The sequence below is a fragment of the Triticum aestivum genome, chromosome 2A (assembly GCF_018294505.1).
Source record: "Triticum aestivum cultivar Chinese Spring chromosome 2A, IWGSC CS RefSeq v2.1, whole genome shotgun sequence".
Taxonomy (NCBI): domain Eukaryota; kingdom Viridiplantae; phylum Streptophyta; class Magnoliopsida; order Poales; family Poaceae; genus Triticum; species Triticum aestivum.
The window spans coordinates 491576978-491586411 of record NC_057797.1 but is presented as its reverse complement, the minus strand read 5'-3'; positions in this window follow the sequence as shown (position 1 = coordinate 491586411).

The window sequence follows — 9434 nt, the reverse complement described above, 5'->3', positions numbered from 1 at the left end:
GGTCTGTTTCTATGATAGAAATGACCCGCGGGGAGGGTGGGGGTTGTGGGGATCAGAGGGAGTATATTGTATGTTCATAAGTGAAGCAAACGTATTGTACCCACCCTAGTCCTCTTTCAATCGATCTCCGGACCCCGAGATGAAATCTCGAGAGAACGAGTGGGGGCATGTGTGATACCTAATGCGAATTCAAAATTTTGAAGCGGTGATCATAGCATCCGCAAATCATATATAAAGGGTATTCAATGTTCGTTTCGTTTTTGAACATGCAATATACTCCCTCCTATCCTTTCTAGTTTACATATAAGTTTTATGCGTAGTCAAAGTATCTCTACTTTGATAAAAAAAAGTATCAACATTCAACAACGCCCAATCAGTATTCTTAGATTCGTATGTACTCCTAGATTTGTACTCAAGATTTTTTTTGAACCGGGCTTTACCCCTTTCCATTACTAAGAACGGAAATACAAACCAGTTCAAGTTAACAGGAGGAGGGAAAGAGGGTAGAGCGAGTTCAAGCATTACCAGGAAACCCACCACATTTGTCCGTCATCAAAACGGATGTCATGGGGCGAAAACTTGGTAACACTATCATCAAGTCTATTACAGCCAACCAAAGAACGATCAAACAGACTCAAACCACACATTGGACCGCCCGAACTGGCAAGACTAGACAGAAGTATCAGACGACAAGAGAGGGCGGAGAGGATCGCCTCCAGCTCCAGTTTTTTCCAGCACGTCGAGGCCGCATCTTGATCTTCACGTCTGGATTGTTTGCTTGATAGGGTCACATAGTTTCATCAGCTGCAGCATGTCGTTCCTGATCATCTTTGCACCTGCACGAAGCTCTCCAGCCGCCTCTCCTTTTTGCAAACCTGTCCAGTACAATAGAAATAAACAAAGGAGAAAACAATCTCAAAAGGAGTCTTAATCTGTTTTTTCTCAAAAGTGGCTCGATTACGCGCCAGCCAGATGGCCCAACAAGTAGCAGCTAAGCCCACAGTATAGAAGGTTTCTTTGCCAGGAAGAAATTTACTGCACCAGACGAAATATTGCCAATAGTTCTTGGGGCACATATCAGTGCCCACTACTGCCCCAATAGATCTCCAAACCACCCTAGAAACGGGGCAAGTGAAAAGAAGGTGCTTAGAGGTTTCTACCTCCCTGCAGAAAGAACAACGAGGATTCCCTGGCCACTTTCTTTCCCTCATCACTTGTCTTGTGAGTACTGCGTCTTGGGATAACTGCCATAAAAAGATTTTGATCTTGAGAGGAATTTTGGCTTTCCATATCCTCTTAAAGTTACACCCAGCAAGGGGTTTTCCAGAAATTGGTACACAGATTTGGTAGAAAACTTGCCGTTCTAGTTAAGCCCCAGAAGACTTTGTCACCATCTCCACTTTTTGCAAGGGGGATGTTATTGATTGTAGATCGCAACGCTTCCCACTGCTTAAGCAGATCATGGGTAAGCCCGCGTGTAAAGAAAGAGCTGGCATAGTCGCCAGCCAACTTGTTCACAGTATAGTCTGGAAAATTGCAGATATCAAACAACTGAGGGAATTGTTCCTGAAGTGCAGGAGACCCATTAATCGAATCTTTCCACAGCCAAGTGATGTCCCCCCTTTTTGTTTCTATTTTTCTGCCCAACATATATACATTTTTGACTTTGAGCAGTGATTTCCAGCAAGGTGAGTCAGAAAATCTGGCAGTGACATCCACAACAGTTTTGTTGCGAAGGTATATGGCCCGGACAATATCCTGCCAGAGTCCTTTTTGTGTTTCAAGTTTCCACCACCATTTGACCATCAGGCTAATGTTTTGTTTCCGCAGGTCCTTGATACCCTAACCTCCTTTTTCCTTGGATCTACAAATTCTACTCCACCTCACAAGGTGGTATCTCTTTTTCTTATTACACCCTTGCCAAAAGAATCTCCTTCTGTGTTTATCCAATCTCTCAATAAAAGTTTTATTCATAAGCCTCATTGACATATGATATAGAGAGATTTGTGTAACCACAGAATCTAACAGGGTATGTCTTCCCCCCATCGATGCCGCATTACCTATCCAGGCCTCAAATCTCCTCAAGTACTTGCTCACAATGAACTCCCAATCAGAGTTTTTCATGTTTGTATAGCTCACAGGCATGCCCAAGTATTTAATGGGAAAGCTGCCTATCTCACAGTTAAACAACTCTGCATACTTTTTTACAGTATTTTCACCCCCCACACGGTGAGAATTTCACTTTTCTGGAAGTTAACTTTTAACCCATACATCATTTCGAACAGATATAGCAGCAACTTCAAGTTAACTGCCTTATCGATATCATCCTCCAAGCAAATGATGGTATCGTCTGCGTACTGCAGAACAGCCACCCCCTCAGGAATGAGGTGAGATGCTAAACCCGTGATCAACTTATTTTTCTGGGCATTTTTGATCATTTTGGTGAGGCATTCCAAGCAAATGATGGTTTCCAATTTGTTTTCAACCACGTGAATGTGCTTGTTCTCGTGCATGCTCTTCCTACTAGGATTTCGCCATGTATAGCCAGTCCAATAGTAACTTTTTTAAGCTCCCTGTCCAATAGTACTAGTGGAGTACTGACAATATCTGTACTAGAGTATGCAGTGCTCATAGTAGTACTCCCTCCTTCCATTTATATAGGGCCTATGTGGAGGAGAGAGATGTGAAAAAGTAAGGGGAGTGAGCTCTTATGAAAGAGCCTAGCTATATACGCATTCCTAGTTAAATACAATAAATATGAAGAAAGAGATGGAGAGGAGATGGAAAAAAGTACTAATACAATAGCCAACCTTATAATTATTTTTGCAGGAAATAGCCAACCTTATAGCCCACACTACTGTATGAGTGCATATAATAGATGATGGCTATAGATGACATGGCAGTACCTTATAGCCATCGACTGGCTATATTATTAACCATGCTCTAATGCGTTTTTCAAAACCCCATTTGACTATTGACAAGATTAATAGTACATTAGATGTATAATGTGAAAATTATATCATTGGAAGCTCCTTTCACATACGAATTTGACCGTATGCTTTGTGTAAGTTGCATGTCATATATTATTACTCTAACACTTGGTCAAAGTTAGCCTCGAAAAATGCATTAGGCCCTCTATAGTAAATGGAAGGAGGGAGTAGTAGTGGAAGTGGATCCGTTGACGTAGGTATCCCTGCCTTACCCTTCCTTTCGGTCACTTATTGGCGGACCCCATGCTTGCTAGGCCCCGCATGTCAGTTACTCAATGGGTTCGACCATGTCAGGGGATCCTCATCCATAGTATACTCCCTCTGTTTTTATTTACTCCGCATAAAACAGAGGGAGTGGTAGTATAAATGACGCGGGCGGGGGAAGGGGAGGGACGTCGGTTTGCTCTCAACTATGGTCCCACAAGCGAGCAAAAACGCAAGACGAAGCGCGTTCCATTCGGTGAGCGGCGTGGCGGGTCCAGCGTGCCGGGCTGCAACGCGAACGCGACAAGAGTGATGCACAGTCAAAACCGATTGATCGGTCGTCACCGGAACCACTATTCACACCAGAACCTTCGCTGCACGGCCTACGCCAGCCACTGGCCTAAAACCACACCTAATCTCCAGCCCCTTCTCCCACCTTTCGATCCCTTAGCCCGCATCAAGCGTCCCCTAGTTCGACGGAAAGCCATGGTACGCCGGAAGATCACGTACTACAAGATGCTGAAGCTGGAGCGCCGCGCAGAAATCGCGGCGGCAGTCGGCGCCACAGACCTCCGTTCCCAAGCTCGCTTTGCGACGGGCCAATCCCCGAGTTCTCTGGAGTCAAGCCATGAGGAGGAGAAAGCCGATGCAATGTTCATGGCGGAGGTCGCAGCGCAAAAGGCCCCTGATGTGTATGAGATGATGGATGTCGACTTCGTGTCGGCATCTGAGTCCCCCATGGTGCAGGTGGACCAGCGATTCAACCTGGCTATACTAAAGGAGGACCATGAGGCAGAGGCTCAACTCGACGTGGAGTGCGCGCATGCCGCTGCCATCGAGGCTCTCCTGCAGGCGGAACCGGATATCGTGGATGTGAACCGGGCAGCGGAGGCTCAACTTGAGGCGGAGCGCGCGGATGCCGGTGCCATCGAGGCCCTCCTGCAGGAGGAACCGGACGTCCTGGACTTGAACTGGGCGGCAGAGGCTCAACTCGACGCGGAGCGCGCGGATTCCGCTCTCATCGAGGCCCTCCTGCAGGCGGAACCGGACGTCCTGGACTTGAACTGGGAGGCGGAGGTTCGACTCGACGCGGAGTGCACGGATGCCTCTGCCATCGAGGCCCTCCTGCAGGCGGAACCGGACGTCCTCGACTTGAACCGGGCGGTGCTGTCATCGAGGCCCGCACGCTCCGCATGAACGAGTAGCTGGAGGCCAAGGACAACCACGGTGCGCAGACACATGTCGGCAGCTATGGCTGGTTCGCACCGGCAGACATATACGACGAGGCCGTCTCGTTCCGCGAGCAGTTATAGTTTTTCTTTATGTTGTTGTTTTTATGTATCTTTTGCTGTGTAAAAACATATATTGTTATGCAAGTCGCCTGACTTGGGTCAGTCTACCATTTCAGGCGGTTGGACGAATATCCTACGTCTCCTAACCCTTCTTCTTCGCCAACAGACCACCGCACGGGCCGTCTGGATACTCCCCAACATGCGGTTGGATAAACATACTCTATGAACGAAAATTATGTGTCAGCAGTAGGATGGCTGAGTGTCGTTTGTTCACATGCGACAGCACGTGTCAGTGAGGGTGCGTTCCCTTGGTTGGGTTGGCAGCATGCAGGAGCGACTGTGTGAGGGTGCGGTGCGACTGCAACGTGCAGGAGTGACCATGTGAGGGTGCGGTGCGACCGCGGCGTGCAGGAGCGACTGTGTGAGGGTGTGGTGCGGCCGTGACAGCCGTGCGCAAGTGTACCTCCTTTTCATTTTGAAAACTTTAAGCAAGCTTGGAAGAAATGTGTGGCGAAGTATGGCAATGCAAGGCCTATACCCAAACAGGATAAGTACATACTACGTACTAGGAGTACTAGTGTTAAAAAAGAAAGGCGTGGGTTTCCTTCGCGGGATTAATCGATACAAATCCTCGTTTCACATGTCAATTAATGCGTATTTTTTTCTCCAAAGCCCAAAGAGCTAACCATCTCACTCCTCATCGCTTGATTAATGCAGCGCCATGCAAACCAACCTTCTCACTTCCGCATGCATGCAGGGGATATTAATGTCCTTGGTTGCTAGTACGAGGCAAACCCCATCAATTTTTGCCTCGATTAGTGTTAGGGGCCTTTTGCAAATTGTAATTTTGATATACTGGCCTTGTGTACAAAAAAATGGAGTTAGTAACTATATTTGACTTCCTTCCCCATTGCGGTGACGTCGACGATATCTCTAACGTTGTGGTTTGGCAAAGTGCATTCGACGTAGAACACCATTAAGGGAGACCATGGTAAGTCGTTTGCAAGTGTCGCCTGCAAGCTGAGACAACCGCTTTATTTGCATCCAGGAAGTCCATTGAACCAAAGGATGTGTAAATGTACTAGTACTACTCGTACACAATAGCGTCATCTATCCAGCTTAGTGCGGTGAGATGGTTTCTCGAAGAAGACGATGGAGAAGTGGAGTCAGCGAAGAGTGAAATGATGGTTGCTTCGTCTGTGCTTTGTGATTTGACGCCTCTCTTCTTTGTGATTTGTGATAGAAGGGACATGGGAGTAGACTCTGTGCTCTATACTGTACATGCGTCCAAGCACGGGAAAGAGGAGAGACGTTGCATTTTTCTATTCCTTCAATCAATCAATCAATCAGGGAGCTTCGGTTCCATCCTTTTGGCTTTGGCAACACCGTCCACAATGGTTCCCATGATGCTAAAAGTTATTTTCACATTTGGCTACACATTGTGGATGCCCTTAACCGTACCACTTGGTTTTTCTCCTGTGTTCTATCTATACAAATCTTAATTGTATTGATCTAAAAAATTATAGAATCAATATTACTAAAAAGGAGGTGATTTTGCCGCGCGGATGGCGGGGGAGGTTTCTTATTTTTAGAGGATGTTGTCCTGGCGGTTTGCTAACATGCGGTCCCACGTGTCAGTGCTTTACCAAGCCGATCCGCGTCCCACATGAGGCAGAACAACGGCAGAAGCAACACGTGGTTAACTTGCAGAAGATGAGGGAGAAGCAGTTTCAGCAACGAGTGAAATGATGGTTGCTTCGTCACTCCAACTTCTTTTTTTAGCATTATTACTACGTCCCTCCAACTTAACTGCGGGAAAGGTGTAGCTTTGTGATTTAACGCCTCATTGCTCATTACTACGCCGGCGCCAAGACTGGGTGCTTGACCCCAGCTTCTCTGCACTGTATTCCGGTATGGCACGTGGACCCAGTAGCTTGATGTCCCACATGTCGGCGAAAGGGACTAGAAGATTTATGGAAGCGAGCACTCCACTCCTACGACGGAGGAGTACACGACGGCCCAGTGAACTATCACTTGTACTGTATAGTACTATAGTTTTGCTGTTTCCCACGATCCATCGATACAAACCCGATTAAACAGGAAAGGGCAGGATTTTTCCCGCGCGGTCTATGATGCTGGCCATACATTTCAAAGGCAATCTTAATGTATGCAAACTGAATAATTAAGTAGCAATATGATATCTAGTAAAACTAAAAACACATATGATTTACTGTGTTAGAGTGTAGTAGTAGTGTTGTATTGCATAGTTGTTAGATGTAACATGCGAGAACGTGTGGAGATGTAGTTTTGGAGGGCCTATAGAGAGAAAAGCGTAATACGTTCACGGAACTTCAGAATAAGCTGATTACGGTCACTATATATGTTTTGCGGTGATTATACGGTCACTTGCTCATGGTTCAGCATAGGATTGCACTCTGTTGACCGGCCAAATAGTCTGCATGGCACCATGTTGACTAGTTAAATTGGCCACGTTCCTTGTGGGTCCCACCTGGCAGTTCGCATAGGGAAAAAGTCAGATAAACACAAATTTATGCAGGCGCGACAAGACTCCAACCCGTGCGCGGGAATCACCTGGTTGTGTATGTGTCTGTCAGGGCCTGATGTGTGCGCATGCACGTGTAGGTTGAGCACTTGAGCGTGAGAGTGTGTGTTGGTCGTGTGATGTACTGGTGTGTGCATGCATGCATCCGTGTGTGCGTGTGAGTGTTGCGTGCGTGCGTGGCTGCGTGTGTACGTGTGAGTGTTGCGTGCGTGCGTGGGTGCATGTGTTCGTGTGAGTGTTGCATGCATGCAGTTCGTGTGCATGCGTGCATGTGTGTATAATCACCAGACCAGCTGTTGTGTGTTAAAACAGACGGCTCCGCATACCAATACAAGGCCACCTTGTCCGCTGTGCCCGCGGTCATGACTTCGAACCGCCGTCCAATATTTTTTTGTCGTTTGTTTTCATTCTTACTAGCAAGATGCCCGTGCGTTGCATGTAACATCAAGATGCATTTGTATGACTAGTTTATCTTGTGGGAGAAAAGGATGAACGAGGGAAGGCCTTATTTGCAAATGTGGAGAGGTGTGTGGGTACATTTTTGCAACATTGTCATAGTTTCTTTCCTATCCGTCAGATATAAATTGGACGGCCTATATTGCAGGATGGCAGGCACACCATCATCACCAACTCTGTTTTTTTATAAGAGTGTATTTTATATTTTATAAGAGTGTACATGTAGACGAGATACAAGTCGACAGCTGGGCACGATGGTAGTGAGATAATGTTATGCAACACTAAAGGTGCCACGTGGAGCATTTAACTGGTCAACTAGTCGTGTCTTGAGCAAATACAGAGTTGTAAGGTGAGCCAGTGACTCTATAATAACCACAAAACGTAAGTGGTGACCGTAATGAGTGGATTCTGAAGTCCAATGTACACATCGTGCTTTCGCTTCAAATACAACGATCATCATTGTATTTATCGCGACAGAAAGATGAAACATGCATGAATGTGTTGGGGGCTTACTTTTAGAGGACCTGGAGATAGTTTTTGTGCGTACGTGAAAGGGGCATAGAGGGGCGGGTATGCGATGGAGAGAGAGATGCTCTTAGTTTCTCTTTTTTATGACTAACTTTATATATAGTATAAAACTATACAAATTCACAGTGTGGAATAAATATCATTGTGGGCACCATGCAATGCAAATTAGCGTTCATACTCCTCCATATAACTTTGTAATGTTCTATATATGTAGATATTGTAAAATAATTTTTTGGCCACACTTTATTCAAAAGGAATGTTGTATGCGAAATAAACATGAAGAGAGGGCTTTTTAGATCAATGGGGTATGTGATGTAACATGTGTGAATGTGTAGTTGATGCATTTGGTAGGGCTTAGAGAGGTATGTGTGTGTATTACGTATTCGAGAGATGCATGGATAGAGCGGCCGGCGGGGGGGGGGGGCGTGGGAGAGATAGCACGAGAAATGAGAGTGGTCTAGAGAGAGAGACGAATATGACGTCACAGCGAGAGATTCCCTTGAGTGTGTATATGCAAGGGGGAGTGGATAGAGGCACTAGGAGAATTTTTTTGTGTGTGGTGTCTGTGTTGGTAGTTGTGGGTGTGAGAAGATAACGAGACGTGGGGGCAGAGGGTGTGTCACCGCGTGAGGTCCGGTGGGTCGAGGTGAGGCCCTTCGTTCAGTTCCGTCCTGCGCCACATTGGTCGGCCCGTGACGCATTTAGGGAGACCCATGGATGACTAGTAGTACAAGACAAAGATAGCATAATTGTGAAGGACTCTGTGTCCACTGACAAAGCCGGCTAGGATTTTAACCCTAGGTTCTTGGACTAAGGTAACCCCTTTATCTCTGATATTACTATTCATCCAACTTAACTTTAAGGGGCATCCTACAGAATGCTCTGCTATAATCATACTCGTCGATTAGGAAGAGAGGTGTGAGACAATGCGTGAGAGACATGCCTAAAGATAATGTGCGTACGAGAGGCACGTAGGCAGGTCTATGTATATAGAAAGGGTCAATGGGGATTGTGTGTGTGTATGCTTGCGAGAGGAAGAGTGCTTGTGATAAAGGTTAGTGAAAACAATCGTAAATGGTTATGAGAGGGAGGGAGGGTTATATCGAGAGCATGTGTGCGAGAAAGACACCTCGGGAGAGAGTGTGTGAGCATGTGTGAGAGACCACCGATGGAGAGTGAAACTACACGTAAAAGACTGTTGTACACATTGATTAAAGATATAAATTGTATCCAAATATTAGGATGGGATCATGATATTTGCAATTCACGTAAGGAACGGTCATTGATCCATCAGACATCTAGATTCTATCGAATTTGAGCATGTCTATGTTATTATTCAACACAATTGATCCACATAGTTAGTATTTTGAACTCCAGACAATTCATCGTTTTAGCAATTGA